The following is a 16,839-nucleotide window of genomic DNA, read 5'->3' as shown; positions in this document are numbered from 1 at the left end:
AATGGATACCTCACCTTTTGTTTTCCCTGTGTTTTTCCTTTCTTTTGTTGTTTCTATGCTAGGGCAAGAAGGCCACTAACACTTTGGCGACCATGATCAATGAGTCCTTGACTCTCTTACCCGCACCTTTCTCAATAATGGACGTCACGATGTCTTTTTGCTGCTGCTGATGTCTCCTCATGGATCAACGGGCACTGTAGGGCATGAAGGGCCTTATGGGGAGTTGGTATCGATAGAAGCTCTATCAAGCTCGCAGGGCGATTTAGTTGCTGATCCACCTCTGCAGAGTTATTTGTTTCGTCAAGAAGCACTATCTTTGGGAGCTCGGGAGGGGGGCTCTAATGTTCTGTGGTAGATTTGAAAAGCTCAGAAGCAAACTCGACATGGCCATAAGGTCGGCAACAACAACCAGCATGTTCGCACAAATCTCTCACATCAACAGCCCAACTCTCAGAGGCAACCAAGGCATGGCCAAGGTCGATGAAGGCAGCCAACAGTGCAGCAGCGTCGACTGCAAGCCTTGAAGCGGCCTGCAAACTCCAGAAAGCAGATAACTAAAAGGCAGGTACCGGATCTCATCATAACCCCCTCCCCTCCCCAACTGTAGTTGTTTGCAAAGAGCCACATTTGCTGTACATATTAACCAAGGTGCTGCCAATGAAAGCATCTATTTCCAGCATCCCCTGTCCACCAATTTCAGAATGTATTTGGCGGCCTCATCTTAGATCTGGAGCAAACCTTGAGTAAGGCTCGCTCTCTTAGTCCAAATCTAATCCATAGCCGACCTCTAGGTGAGTTGGCTTTGCTGCATGGATTGTTCGGGAGCCATCATGTCCAGTACTATGACTGCAGCACCCGCCGAGATCACACTGACCAGACTGTCCGGATTGTGTCAATTAGAAGTAACAATGGACAAACGGATTCGACCAGATCTGGATGCATGTGCTGTATAGCCAAGTAGCCCTCAGTAATGAGCTAGAAAGCATGTAAGCACTGCGGGAGCCAGAAGCATCGGTCTGGTGACTGTGTGACCTGCAGACAGTGTGGCCAACATGACCATGGAACCAATGACTACTTGTACCATGTATGTGGCCAATGCAGATTCCAGGGTCACAGCTCTCGGGTGTGCCCAAATGCATTGTTGAAGTAGTTTGAGGATGTGCAGCACCGATGGCTCAAGCGGAAGAATACACGCAATATTGACCGTCTTCTGAAGAGTAAAAAGAAGCTAAAGCAGTTTCTCAAAGATGTTGCCTCAGCCGTGGAATGGCACTCCCAACACCCTCAAAGAGGAGACTCCTTGCAGGATATAGCGTGGACAGCAATTGCAACGGAAAACCTCTTGTCTGATGTCAAGCATGCAATTGTAGACCTCGAGGATGAAGACAGTAGCTCGGACAGCAGCTCAGAGAGTGACTCTGAGGCTTTTGTGATGCTGATCTGGATGCTGACTATGGTTGCCATGATAATGAAGTGGATATGGCTGCAATTGACCATCCAAATGAGGAGATTTTGGCTGCCCGGAATGTCCTTGAAGAGCATGGTGATGATCAGTAGAAGCACATTGATTATATTCCCCATGTTAGTGATGGTACATGGCATAAGCTAAATGAGCAGCATGTCCCTCTTACTGATGAGGATGATGTATTATCACTTCCGAAAGAAAACAATGATGAACCAGATGTATGGTACATGTTCTCGCCAAGCGGGGCAATAGAGGTCATGAACACTTGGGCTGAGATGTTTCCGCATTCCGGCTTTGTACCTCTTACATACCGACATCTGCATGATCGATCTGGATTAAGTTGACATCTGCATGATCGATCTGGATTAAGTTTTGTCCTAGCCTTGGAGAGCAGGTGTTGCTGGGTGGACAATGTCCCCATGTGGCAGAGGACAATCATGTATATAAGGATGGCCATCCTATGGCCAACAGTCAATCGAAACAAACTTTTCTGGAATCTTCATCCTATACAAAGTTGCTAGTAGAATTCCTGAATGATCTGGAAGAGGAGGCTCTTGCTACAGATGCACATGGTGTATGTGGGGCAGGCTTACTTTGGGATCCTTTTAATTTGGTTGATGATAACTCGATGGCATTGGCAGCCCACATGGAGATGCTCCAGTTGCAAGCAGCAATGGTAGATGCCCATGATGTGGTTGAGGACGGAGATGTCTAGGCCGCTTCCTTGAATGAGCATTGCCTTGAACCCCCATATTCTCATGTTCAGGCTAATGTGTCATTTTTGTCAAGCGATCTACCACAATCCAAATAGAATCGTGGCCTTGATGTGTTATTGGCAATCCAGTAATAAAATCCATGGAAATACTTTCCCATTTATTATCTGGGATTTGCAAAGGATGCAACAACCCAGCCTGTCTAAAATATTCAGCTTTATTTGCCTGATAAATTTGACACTTGAGAATATAATCTTCTACATACCCTTTCATCTTTGGCCAATATAAAGTGTGTTTCACTAACGATAGTGTCTTGTGTACCTCAGGGTGTCCAGCAAAAGGGGCGTCGTGACACTCCTTAAGAATCTTGGACCTAATGTCCGGATCTGTGATACACAAATTTTATCATTACGGAATAGTAAACCATTCCGAATCATTCACTGGCCTCCTGCAGCTTGAATGGTAGGCTGCTCAGTTATCGAGTCTTGGTCAATCAATGAGCTTCCGTCTTGGATCTTCTGCCAAAATGGATCAAAATAACTATCAATCCTGCAAAGCCCTCTCAATGACTGAAATAAGTCAGTAGAAATCTCGATGAACGACAAAGTATTCACCTCTCAAATTCGACTAAGCGCATCTGCAACACTATTCATGGACCCTTTTCGATAACGGATCTCAAAATCAAAATCTTGCATTAACTCAGCCCAACGAGCTTTCCTTCCTCTCAAATCATCCGCATCACACACAGACTTGATTGATTGATGATCAGTCAATACTACAAACTTAAAGTCATATTAATAATGTCTCCAAACCTTGAGAGCATGAATCATAGCATAAAGCTCTTTCTCAAGGATTGGCCAACGAGATTGAGTGTCGTCTAGCTTTTTACTTTCAAAAGCAACCGGTCTACCATCTTGAAATAGAGCAGCCTCGATGGCATAGTCACTGGCATCAGTTTCAAGAACATAAGGCCGACTAGGATCGTGTAATGCTAAGATAGGTGCTTCCTTGACTTTATCTTTCAAACGTTTGAAGGTCATATCCAAATCGTTATTCCAAGTGATAGGCTGATTTGACTTACGTCCACGACCTTTCAATAAGTCGGTCATCGGTAGTGTGAACTGAGAGTACTCCCGCACAGATTTTCGTAGAAAAACAACAAAACCGAGAAAAGAACGAAGTTGTTTCACTGTTCGCGGTATAGGCCAGTCCAAAATCTTCTGAACTCGGTCATAGTCAATGCTCAATCCATCTCTAGTGATCTTGTGTCCCAAGTAAATAATGTATGTAATAAAAAACTCACATTTACTTAACTTAGCATATTGTCGATTCTGTCTTAAAATAGATAAGACAATCGTGAGGTGTCTAACATGATCCTCAAGAGTACGACTATATATCAAAATATCATCGAGAAACACCACCACAAATTTTTCCAAATGTTCACGAAAGATCGTTCATCATTTGCTCGAAAGTGGCTGGAGCATTGGTTAATCCAAAAGGTGATATGAGAAACTCGTAATGGCCATACCTAGTCCAAAAGGTGGTTCTTTCGACATGCCTTTCATGAATACGTATCTGGTGAAAGCCAGTACGTAAATCTATCTTCGTGAAATATTTCGCTCCTGCTAATAACCGGTCAATCAGGTCATTTGATCTAGGGAGAGGATAACGGTTCTTAATTGTTAGCTTGTTCAATCTCTTGTAATCTATACACATTCTCCAGGTGTTGTCCTTCTTTCTCCTAAGCAACACAGGTGCAACCCAAGGTGATTTGCTTGGACGGATCTGGCCCCATCCTCAAATAATCTTCGAGTGGCCAACTCATCTTTCTCAGCTTGGCTCATCCTGTAAGGTGGAATATTGACAGGATGGGCACCAGGGATCAAGTCAATACGATGATCTATGGCCCGTTCAGGTGGTAAACCCGATGGCAGTTCCTAAAGAAATACATCTTGAAACGAATCAAGTATTTTCTATAATTCTTTGCTTTCAAACACACTTAATTCATTTACATCCATGGAAGGGATGAGAAAGGAAGAAAGTGGAATCAATACACAATGGAAAGCGGTATACAAAGAAAAATCCATTATATTTTCAAAATCAACTGTATTTACAAGAGGTCCTTGAGAGGGATGAATACAATCACCTAAAATACTATACTGGATGTCTCTATGCTGAAAAGAAAAAATATGACTAGACCAATCTATCTGGACTAGAAGAGTCTTAAACCACTTAATCCCTAATAACAAGTCTACGTTTTCTAGGTGCATAATATAGCATTCTAGAGTATCTTTGTAGTCGTGAATCTGGATTGGAAGCATCTCTACCTTTCGATCCCATACTTGCCTTCCCGCAGGTAGGCGTACCTCATAGGTATGATTGCTGGGTGTCGTATCAAGACTCAATTTCTGCACAAGTTTGTAGTTAACAAAGTTGTGTGAGCTGCCAGGGTCTAGAAGAATGTGAATCTTATGGCCATTTACTTCTCCATAAACGTGGAGAAGATCATGCAAGCCAAATACTTAAGAGTTGAACAGACAATCAGAACAAGTACTAGGGCGAGAAAGTACAGTAATTGACGACTTGTCAAAGACAACTGGTTAGCTGCCTTTGGCTTAGGTCCTGCGTTGGTCTTTGCATCCTTTTGCTTCGGGCACTCGTTACGCATGTGTCCTTTTTCTTCGTAGATAAAACGACGTCCTTCCTTCTTGAGCTTTAAAGTCCTAAGGAGTCGTTTCTCTTTGTTGGTGTCGAACTTGAATGCTTCGAAGGTTGGTCCGAAGACTTTCTTTCTGTCGTGTTAGCCATAGGTGTGGAGAACTTTCTTTTATGCTTGTTCCCCTACTCGGTAACGGGTTTCGACTTGGAAGAGACCATTGTATCATCATAGATACGAGCTGAATGAATGGCTTCGTCCAATGTTTTGCATTTGTTATTTTTAACTTGTAAACGATATGAGTCTGGTAAACCAGCTACGGAATAGAGGATGGATGTGATGAAAATAGAAGTGATGAGAATGAGAGGTAAATAGATGTGATGAGATGGGATGCGAATCAGATAGATGGGAATGAATGGATGGATGGATGTGATGAGAATAGAAGTGATGAGAATGAGAGGTAAATAGATGTGATGAGATGGGATGCGAATCAGATAGATGGGAAAGAATGGATGGATGGATGTGATGAGAATAGAAGTGATGAGAATGAGAGGTAAATAGATGTGATGAGAATGGGATGCGAATCAGATAGATGGGAAAGAATGGATGGGTGGATGTGATGAGAATAGAAGTGATGAGAATGAGAGGTAAATAGATGTGATGAGATGGGATGCGAATCAGATAGATGGGAATGAATGGATGGATGGATGCGATGAGAATAGAAGTGATGAGAATGAGAGGTAAATAGATGTGATGAGATGGGATGCGAATCAGATAGATGGGAAAGAATGGATGGATGGATGTGATGCATCATATTACACTAATCCACTAAATGATAATATTTTGGTCGAAGTTCAGAAGAAAAAGGTCTCACAATAAATTTTACAATTTACATTATTGTTATCTAGTGTAGCATGGAAAAATTATGCATCCATATGTCACATATGTTGATTGCCTATCAAATGTACTTAAAATCCAAATGTCACTAAAGTAATGATACACCGTACTATGGTTTTAACCTTGTGTAATTTATTATTATTGAATAAAACTGTCAAATCCATCCGGATCTCCTCGTGATCGTTCCTGGTACAAAACTCGAATTCTGCAAACAAACAAACAAACAAGCAAGGGGGTGCAAGCCTGACTCACCTCCCAACCATGACAGCCATGGGCAAGCCCACAGTCTTGGCTGTCCCCACTGAGCCACGAGCTGCGCTAACTAGTTTGACGTACCGACCAATCTCCTCCTCGCGATGTCCCATACCGCCACGAAGCTACCCTCGCGGGCATCGAGATTGCTGCCGGCCTCGACTGCGTAAAGCAGGTGCACGTCTGCACTAGATCCAGGCTCCAAGACCACAGAGCTCTCACAAATCTCGCGAGACTCTATATCCCTAATGACTAACCTTGGCCACTCTTTTATAGGCTCTTGGTTGGTCATCGGGCGTCCACACTTGGACGCCCGCCCATCCATACTTGGGTGCCCGCCCGTTAGTCTATCCCTAACTCAGCTCGCCAATCAGCCTGCCTAGCTCCGAGCTTCCCCAAATCTCGAAGCTAGTCTTGTGTGCGTGTAGCACACGGTAGATACACACTGTGCACATGACAGCATAGAAGGAGCATGAAGGCCAAAAGAGCCAAGTGACGGCCTTGGATGTCTCTAACCTTGCATCAACATTCACGCATGGTGCAAATAGTCCGAAAAATCTAGTTTCTAGTTTTGGCCAAGATGATGACATAAACTGGTTTGACATGTTGCTTGCCAATGACGGTGTGCTTGTCCATGGTGATAGCCTTGCAGAGGTTGATGCAACTTGGTTTGACACCTTGCTACAAGAGGATGTGGATCATACAGATTATACTTTTATGTCGGATGCATGGTTTGAGTGTTCTTGATGAGCCTACACAGCATGATGTAAATGTGGATAGAGTGCTTGAATTGTTGCTTATGCACACACTCTTGTGCTATTTAGCATATTTCTTTGGAGATGATATGCCATGTTCATCGAGTCGAGCTTGCGGTGTTGTGCCATCTGGGGTACATCAGCATGTAGCAGATGCTGGAGCTTCCTCAACATATCTTTTTGATGGGCAGTGTTATATATATGTCGTGTCTACTCTGTGCTAGTGGAGTGTGGACATTCTGGTGACCACCTGGTTTTATATTTTCATTTTGTATGATCATGGCTGGATGGCCTTGTATCTGCTGATGGGTTCCCAATCCTGGCATGTTGCCATGAAATGGTGGCACTGTACTTGCACTAGATTCATATTATGTGCATGACATTGGCATGACCTTGATTGTGGGTTCGGGTCGTCGGATTGGGAACCGGGTGTGCCAAGTGTTGCATAGTCCATATAGTGTAAACACCCATAGGCTTGGGTGCATAGTCATCCATATGCTTGAGATTTTGTAGATATTTCTCAAGGACAAGAAAAGAGTTGATTGATGTGTCACTGTGAACTTCATGCTCATTTTATGGAATGGGATGTCATATGTTCATGAACTTCATGGTGGTCTTAGTGGTATGGGACACCAAGATTCATACACAAAGGTTGACTCTTTGGTTGTTTCTATGCTTGTTCCATGGTGATCAAGTGTTGGATACTCGTTCCATAGTGTGATCAAGTGTTTGGACAAGATGGAGCTTTGAAACTCACTTGATAGCCTTTTTTGGGAAGAAATCCAATGATAGAGTTTGAAGAAGCTCTAGGTAGCATAGCCATGATCAAATACTAGTGTTGACAGAGCGGTTTCTAGTTTGTGAGTGCTATAGAACCATTGGGGGGATGGTCACTAAGGGAGCTCGGTGGAGGGAGCTTTCTTATGCCCTCTCTCTCTACTTGAACAATCTCTCTCTAACTATTTCCACCACCATCTCCGCCCACCAGCACCTCCTAGCCTAGCCCAACCCCTCCACCATCAACCTTGCTCCTCCCTTCCTCTCTCTCTATCTATTACCATCTTCCTCTCTATCTATTACCATCTTCCCTTTCTCTCCTCTCCTCTCCTCTCTTCAATCATCTCACATCTTTTTGTTGCTCTTCTCTCTCTGCCTTGTGTCACTCTCCTCTCTCTCTTTTTCTCTCTCTATATCTGTCTCTTTGTTCACTCTCTGTATCTACCATCCCTCTCTCTATCCTCCCTCTCTCTCTATATATATCCTTCTCTTTCCTCTTATCCTCTCTCTCTCTCTCTCTCTCTCTATCCATCTCTTTGCTCACTCTCTATTTCCTCCTCTCTCTCTCTCTCTATCCTTCTCTTTGCTCAGTCTCTCTATCCTTCTCTTTGCTCACTCTCTCTCTATCCATATTTTTGCTCACTCTTTATAGCCTTCTCTCTCTCTTTCTATCCTTTTCTTTGCTCACTCACTCTCTATAGCCTCCTCTCTCTCTCTCTCTTTATTTCCTTCTCTTTACTCACTATATCTTTCTCTTTGCTAACTCTCCTTGTCCTCCTTATCTCACTCTCTTTATCCTTCTCTTTACTCACTCTCTATCCTGCCTATCTCACTCTCTCTATCCTTCTCTCTGTTTGCTAACTCTCTTTGTCCTCCCTAACTCTTTCTCTCTATCCTTCTCTTTACTCACTCTCTCTATCTTCCCTCTGTCTCTCTGTCTCTGTCTCTCTCTCTCTTTTCTCTCTCTCTCTCTCTATCTATCTAACTCTTTGCTCACTCTCTATAGCTGCCTCTCTCTCTCTATCCTTCTCTTTGCTCACCCTCTCTCTCTTTATCCATCTTTTCGCTCACTCTCTATAGCCTTCTCTTTCTCTTCTGCCCTTCTCTTTGCTAACTCTCTCTGTCCTCCCTATCTCACTCTCTCTATCCTTCTCTTTACTCACTCTATCCTCCCTATCTCACTCTCTCTATCCTTCTCTTTACTCAGTCTCTCTATTCTTCCATCTCTCTCTCCATCATTCTCTCTTTTTGCTAATCCCTATCTCACTCTTTCTATCCTTCTCTTTAATCACTCTCATCCTCCCTCTCTCTCTATCCTTCTCTTTGCTCTCACTCACTCACTCACTCTCTCTCTCTCTCTCTCTCTCTCTCTCTCTCTCTCTCTCTCTCTATCTCTTTGCTCACTCTCTATAGCTTCCTCTCTCTCTCTCTCTCTTTGCTCACTCTCTCTATACTCCCCCTCTCTCTCTATTTCCTTCTCATTTGTAAAAACAGTACACTTAACTCATGTTTTGCGTACAAATCCTTGAGTCTACAAACTTAGCATTGCCTTATTCATCCACACAATACTAAAAATGTCAATTTTTCATTGCTTTGTACGATATGTTGTGCATAAACATCGTTGAAAATCTCAATGATATCTTATCGCAAAACCCAACATGCATTGCTCTTACTCTCTTTCTCTCTTTTTTCATATGAAAAATAAGATCATGACATAATCATAAACAATTGCTAAACCTAGTCACTTGAATATTCACAAATAAAAATGTTTATTACACTACAATGAAATCTTCATCAAGACACCTTTCACAACGTCCTCTTTGGGATCAATACAAACAATGTTTATGCCTATTTGTGCACTACCATAGCACAATCTCCGCATCATGTATAAATCTCTACTATCACTTGTCTTTTTTTAACATGACACTTCAACATGCTGTCCCAAAAGTCATATCAACGCTGACATCCACCTGCAAAGAAAACATCTCTTAATTCCACAAAAAAATATAACACTCTTAATTTGGAGCACTTATATGTTTGTACCATACCTCGCCATGTTGTCCCATCTAGGCGTCTGTCCCAGTGCATCACATTGCAAGGATTGATGATATAATCTGGTGAGAAAGGTTGTGTATGGTTTATTCCAACTATGCTCTTGAAGGTAGCAGAGCAGCGACAAGCTTATGTATCTGCAAAAGAGTATAAGATGATTTATTATAATAAAAAATTAATGTTCAATGGCAACATCTATGGTTAGTGTTGCTTACCTCTTGTCTAAATGCCTTTCTAATCTATGTTGTACACCGTACATTCACTAGGGTATCGAAGGAGAAGCCAGATTTCTTAGCCTACGCTATAATGGTTTTGCCACTTGATACATAGTACCGATGACAATAATAGAGCCATTATCGTCTAAGATACTCATAAATTTATAGCAATAAAGGCTCCTCTCCATCTGCATGGCATAGACATAAAATGTAAGAATGACATACACGCAATATATACACAACACTTAAGGTTTTAATGAAGGAAAAATCATCTCATCACTGACATGTACACAAATTCCATTGTGGGACAATGTCATCGGGTTAGCTATAAACGGAACCTCTTGTGGGCAACCTCATTATAATACAATGACACGTTGTGCTTGTATTGACACCTTTAACATTAAAGTTCCAGTCTCCCTCTTTTACCATCTCCGACATATTAAAAAGACGTACTAGCTCCTGCAGACACTCCTGGTTTTGAAATGCACAGCTTATCTTCAAAGGATCCCTAAAAAATGCCCTCATCTTTGTAAAATCATGTCCTGCTACACCATGTTGAAAAGAGTTACACATTAATTGTCATTACAAGATATAAAAGACACACCTTCATAATCCTATCACATTAATTGTCATTACAAGATATAAAAGATATAAAAGAGTTACACATTAATTGTCATTACAAGATATAAAAGACACACCTTCATAATCCTATCACATTAATTGTCATTACAAGATATAAAAGACACACCTTCATAATCCTATCACATTAATTGTCATTACAAGATATAAAAGACACACCTTCATAATCCTATCACATGTGTTCATAATTGATTATTGCACTTGTCTTAGCACCGAGGCTTCTATAACAGTAGAGGAATTAGCACTTTGATGTTTTACTTGGAACACCAAGGACTATTGTTGAGACCGTACAATGAGACACTCCTACAAAGCGTACATTTTGTAAGTGCATGCACCACACATATATACTACATTATCATTTACCAATGAGTAAAAGCATACCTAGAAAACTCATTTGGATTGGGGTCATAACACCTAGGTGTTAAAATTACAGAATTGTGATGAGCTATGGTGGATCAAATACTAGAATCAACATCATTAACAAAGAGATTAGATGATAATTAAGATGTGATTAGTGATGATAGCTTAGTATAGACATGGATAATAAAAAACCAGCAAATTCTCATTAGGCCAATGCCTCAATTTATAGGGTTTATATCCAAGCATCCAATCCCACTGATTTCTCCTTGATTCACTCCACCTCTTTTGCTTGATTCTCTCCACCTCTCCCAGAATATATCCACACCTCCTAAATCTCCTCATGCTACCCTTTATTCTCTCCCAGTAGATTCTTCTCACCTTTTTACAGGTTCTCTCACATTTACAGATTCTCTTTTACAGCCTCTAGCCAAGGGCTTGTTCCCGCACACACCCTATTCACTTGTATATTTCAACACCTCCCCTCAAGTGAATGCTCCTAGCACACCTGCATCCTATACCAAGTTTTCCTCTTACTTGATAATCCACCGCGACCAGTGCCTTAAGTCCCTAAACTCATAGTCCTTAACACACACTGTCTCTATGTGTCCAAGGTTACTACAAGTGCCCGTGACCTCGACTAAAGTACTCACACATACATCAATCACATGGCCTACATCATTGGTGGCTCAGAGGTGGTTTTACTATGTTGGGGTAGGTTACATTGAGTTGTGGGGTTTCTCTATCTCAGAAAAGATGATCCGACTCCACTTCTTTAGGAGCCTCCATGAAGTTTGCCGATGTCGTTCCTTCTCCACTGGGTTTGTTGTAGCAGTCTCTTGCCATGTGTCCTCGCTTTCCACAGTTGTGGCAAGTGAAGGTCCTTCCTCCTACTCTGCCTCTTCCTCGTCCTCGTCCTCGAGAGAATCCTCCTCGAGTGAAGAATGCTTTTTCTTCTCCTGCTGTTGAGTTGAGCCATTTCTTCTCTTTGCCTCTACTCTCTTGCTCTAGTAGAGCTCCTTCTATCTCGTGTAGCTTCAATTCAGGTACATTCTTTAGTGTTGCTACAATGTTTTCATATTCATCTTTGTCCACATTCTTCAGAAGCAGTGCTAGTGCCTCGTCATCTTCTACCTTTTTGCCAATAGCTGCCAGTTGTTGCGTAATGCTTTTATATCTGTTCAAGTGTGTGATTAAAGGTTCACTTTCCTTTATATCCAATTTGTAGAATTGCATTAACAGATTTATCTTGGAATTTTTAGCTTGTGTGTCAAATAATTTATTGAGTTCATCCCATGCATCTTTTGCCCATTGTATCCTTGTGATGTGATGAATGATTTCATCATTTAAACTGAGTGCGATAAGTCCCAATGCTTTTTCATTCCTGCTCTTCCACTCATTTTTTCCTCTCACCTCTAGGCATTCATCTCTTCCCTCAACTAGCCCCCACAGATTTTTCCTCATCAGCAATACATGGTTTTTGTCATGTGTAAAACTGCTCCCCATTAAATTTGGCTATCTCTTGTACTATACTCATGATGATGTGAAGGGGGTCTTACCTCTTGATCAAATTTCAAGATTCAAGGGCAGTGTCTACCCTTTTTACAACTCAATCTGGTGTTTAGGAGATGATTACAACAGATTTATCAGCATAAAATCACCAAAAATTACATTAAGTCAAGGGTAACCAATTTGTACGGAATGGTTGGAGTATCAAACCATCTCCGAATTGCAATCTGAAGTTATAGAGATCTGTATTAGATACCTAATGGTTAATTTGAACCCTCAATTGTATCAAAATATAGTGATAGCATTGATCAATCACTGATTAGCAAATTAATCCTCTGTTTTATGTGTAAAAAACAGAGTATGCGCGGGGAGCCCAGATCTGAGGCCTTAGAGTTTAAATGAGCTCAAATTCTTTTAAGGCCATCAATAACAATCAGTCTAGTAGAGGATTAAGCCAAGAAACACAAGATTTGACCAAACATTGAATGCTTGATCTCAGTTTTACTACCAGTCACCTGCAGATTTGACCAAACATTGAATGCTTGATCTCAGTTTTACTACCAGTCACCTGCAGATTTGATGAAGAGCTTGGATCTCATTGTAGACTTGATCAAATCAAATTTTGACTTCACCAGCTTGAACATGCTTGAAAACCCCTGGGAGACGAAGAGGAATTAGACCCATTGCAACGAAGAGGAATTAGACCCATTGCAACTGAAGAAGAAGAGATATCATTTTTCCTCAGAAAAAAAAAACGCCTGCAAATCAGCGAAATCAGCGAAAAATGGCAGCTGCGCTTGGCGGTTTGGAGAAATTTCTTGATGAGCTGAATCGTGGGGAGTACAGCTATGTTGGGCTAGAAGCATTTCCCCTAATGTTTCTCCTCGAGGGAGATCAAGCCCCTCCACTGGCTGGGGGTGCAGAGGTTAGTTAAAAAAGAGGTAAAAATATTAATTTTTTTATTAATCCTAATTAGTCAGGTGATTAGCAAGATAATGGGCTCACAAATTGATGGATTCTAGGCTAGGCTGTGATACCATGTTAAAGTTACAGCAATGTGATGAGCTATAGTGGATCAAATGCTAGAATCAACATCATTAACAAAGAGATTAGATGATAATTAAGACGTGATTAGTGAGTAATTAACTGATAGCTTAGTGTAGGCATGGATAATAAAAAACCAGCAAATTCTCATTAGGTCAATGCCTCAATTTATAGCGTTTACATCCAAGCATCCAATCCCACTGATTTCTCCTTGATTCACTCCACCTCTTTTGCTTAATTCTCTCCACCTCTCCCAAAAAATCTCCACACCTCCTAAATCTCCTCATGCTACCCTTTATTCTCTCCCAGTATATTCTTCTCACCTTTTCACAGGTTCTCTCACATTTACAGATTCTCTTTTACAGCCTCTAGCCAAGGGCTTGTTCCCGCACACACCTTATTTACTTGTATATTTCAACCCTAGGCTAGGTGGATTATTATGTTGCAATGGTGCATTTGGCGCTTCACCTCTTGCCAAGCTTATCTGGATCCATAACTTATTCATCTACGTTAGTATCTGAACTATGTAACAATAAAACTAATGAACTACAAGTAAAGAGTGCCCTGCATGTGTTGTTGCATGATCCTCTTCTTCAACTTTTGGGGTTGCTGTTAATCCAATTCTAGGATTAACAAGAGCTACCTCCATTATCTTACATCAAGGATTCACGGTAGATACACCAAAGGGTCATACATTCAAGATATCAAGCAATAGTGTCCAAAGCTATAACTTAAACGCGCGCCCGTAATGGTGTGACAGAGTAGTTATGGCAATTTTCGCTTCAAGAGCGTGTGGCAGCAAGTTAGGATGAAGTCCTAAGTGATGTACTTCATGGATATATTATGAGAGTAGTTATTGTAATAGCATTAGGTCTCTTATAAGCCTAAAGTGCCCGGTCGGCCATAGTTTAAGTGAGTGTGAACACTTATGGCCATGTATATAAGTGAATTTCTCTCATAATACAACACACTCTCCTATTCTGTAATTGAGTCTTGCTCTTGCTAATCTCTCTCCCTAATGCATGCTAGTGAGTGTGTGTGAGTGAAGTAAGGTGAGAGGAGGGACGAGGACCCGTAGTGCAATGCGACGGTGTGACAACGCTCACGGGAGACACGGTGGAATTACTTCTCAAGGAGTGTAGACCTTGGAGACCTCGAGGGTTACGAGCTCGACCATTGGAAAGATCCTCACAATAGTTGTGGTTCACCAGGTAATCTCTTTTTGGATGTGTTTCAAGTAGGGTTAAGGTGAGCCATAATATTTTTGGCGTCGCTATTTGGGGAGCCATCCCTTAGCTTTTTTCATCGTTTTGTCTCTAATCTACGCTTAATCCATTGCCCGTTATCTTGATTAGTGGTTTCCCATGAAAAAGATATGGATTTGAGTGATTTGTGTGAGATTTGGTGTAGAATAGCTCTCTTTTTTGTTTTTAAAAAGAATGTTTTTTGCTTAATTTTTAGATTAATTTGTTATTTTTGTTGTTGTTTTTATGGTTTTTCATGTTCTTAGGACTTGCACATAGTTTGTATTAGGCTTAGTTTGCATCCATTGCATCAAACAATGTAATAGAATGCATTTCTTAGTGAATGTTAGCTCTCTTTAGTTTAAACATAGATCTAAAATCATTAATTTTAATTTAATTGTGAGTTTTTTGTTGAAATTATTTGGATTAGAGTGTTAGCAAGCATTAGGAGTAGCTTAATCTCTCAAAAACTTTCCTAATTTCTCTTAATCGATTGGTTTTTGTCATTAAGGGTGATTAATCTTGATCAAGAGACTTAAAATTTAGAAAATGTGTTAGTTTGGATCTAAATTGATCATTTGAGTAGTCGAAATTGGAGTTTTTTAGTCATTTGAGAGCATCTAGAGATATCAAAACACCTAATCATATCAAATTTTTGATCAATTGAAGAAATTTAACTCTCTTTACTTAATTTTGCCTTAAAAAGAAGACTATAATTAAGAGTCTAATTAATCTCCTAATTTAGATTAATTTATACAATTGTTGATACACATAGATTAGTTTTTTCTTGCTCTATCCAATGGTGTGCGCAATTGTGTGAATTAATTAGGGATTAGTGGTTAATTAGAGTCTTTGATTAGTGTAAAAGAGAGAAAAATTAGTAAAAAGATTAATCTTAGATTAATTCTTAATCACTTTTTTACATAACTCATTAAGGCTAATGAGCATTCAATGAGAAGATGCTCATGAGTTGTCAATTTGTCCATTGTGGGGGTCATTTATAAAGGGTGTAAGGTATGTCATTAAAGGGTTGGCTTTTTTTATTCCACTTAACTTTTTTGGAAAAATGTTCATATCTCTTTCATTCTAAATTCAAAAAAATATCCCCCCAAAAAGGAAAATTCGTATTTCCCACTAGACTCCAAAAAAAATTTAAAAAATTTAAAAAAAAATCAAAATTTAATCCCACGTGAAGTCCAGTTCACGCGTGAAGAGTTTCACGGCGGTGTGAAATAGCAGTTCACGTGGTAAAAATAAAAAAATAGAAATTTAATTTCCGTGTAAAGTCCGGTTCACACGTAAGTGAAGAGTGTTTTACGGCGTGAAACAATAGTTCACGCGGTAAATTTTTTTTAAAATTTAATTTCCACATGTGAAGTCGGAGTTCACACATAAAGAGTGTTTCACGGCGTGAAACAATAATTCACACAATTAAAATATATATATATATATATATTTGATATATATATATATCAAAAAATCCAAAATTTAAAATTTAATTCCCACGTGAAGTTCGATTCACACGTGAAGAGTGTTTCATGGCGTGAAACAACAATTCACGCGGCCAAAAATAATAATAATAATAATAAATTAATTCCCACGTGAAGTCTGGTTCACACGTGGAGTGTTTCACAGCGTGAAACAGTAGCTCACACAGCCAAAAATAAATAAAATTTAATTTCCACATGAAGTCCTATTCACCACGTGAAGAGTGTTTCACGGCATAAAACAGCAGTTCACGAGGTATAGAAATAGAAATAAAAATAAAAAATAAAATTTAATTTCCACATGAAGTCCAGTTCACGCGGAAGAGTGTTTCACGGCATGAAACAGCAGTTCACGCGGTAAAAAAAGTAAAAAAAATAAATCAAAATTTAATTTCCACATGAAGTCCGGTTCATGCGTGAAGAGTGTTTCACGGCATGAAACAGCAGTTCATGTGACAAAAAAAATCAAAATTTAATTCCCACGTGAAGTCCGGTTCACGCGTGAAGAGTGTTTCACAGCGTGAAACGGCAGTTCACGTGGCAAAAACAATAAAAAATAAAAAAAAACTCTAGAAACCACCTTTGTTTGGAGGCCCATATCTTCTAAACCATATATCCGATGAAGGCGCTCTAGGGCTCATCGAAAAGCTGACATCGAGCTCTTCGACTTTGGATAGTCGTCTGAAGTCAAAATCGATCATTTTGGCCTCTGACCAGTAGCCTCAAAATTCAACTCGAAAATCGAGAAAAAAAACAGTCCAAAAACCATAAAAAAAC

The 16,839-nt window shown here is 40.3% G+C and overlaps 1 pseudogene; it reads right to left on the bottom strand.

Annotated features, from left to right (window-relative positions):
• Positions 1-338: 338 nt before the first annotated feature.
• The window catches only part of LOC147604818 (uncharacterized), a 38,794-nt pseudogene continuing 22,293 nt past the window's right edge, over positions 339-16,839 (bottom strand).

This window comes from Cibotium barometz, chromosome 61, assembly GCF_041138505.1.
Source record: "Cibotium barometz isolate CiBa-2024 chromosome 61, ASM4113850v1, whole genome shotgun sequence".
Taxonomy (NCBI): Eukaryota; Viridiplantae; Streptophyta; class Polypodiopsida; order Cyatheales; family Cibotiaceae; genus Cibotium; species Cibotium barometz.
Note: the sequence above shows the minus strand (reverse complement) of the source record. Positions and strands in the feature narration are given on the sequence as shown.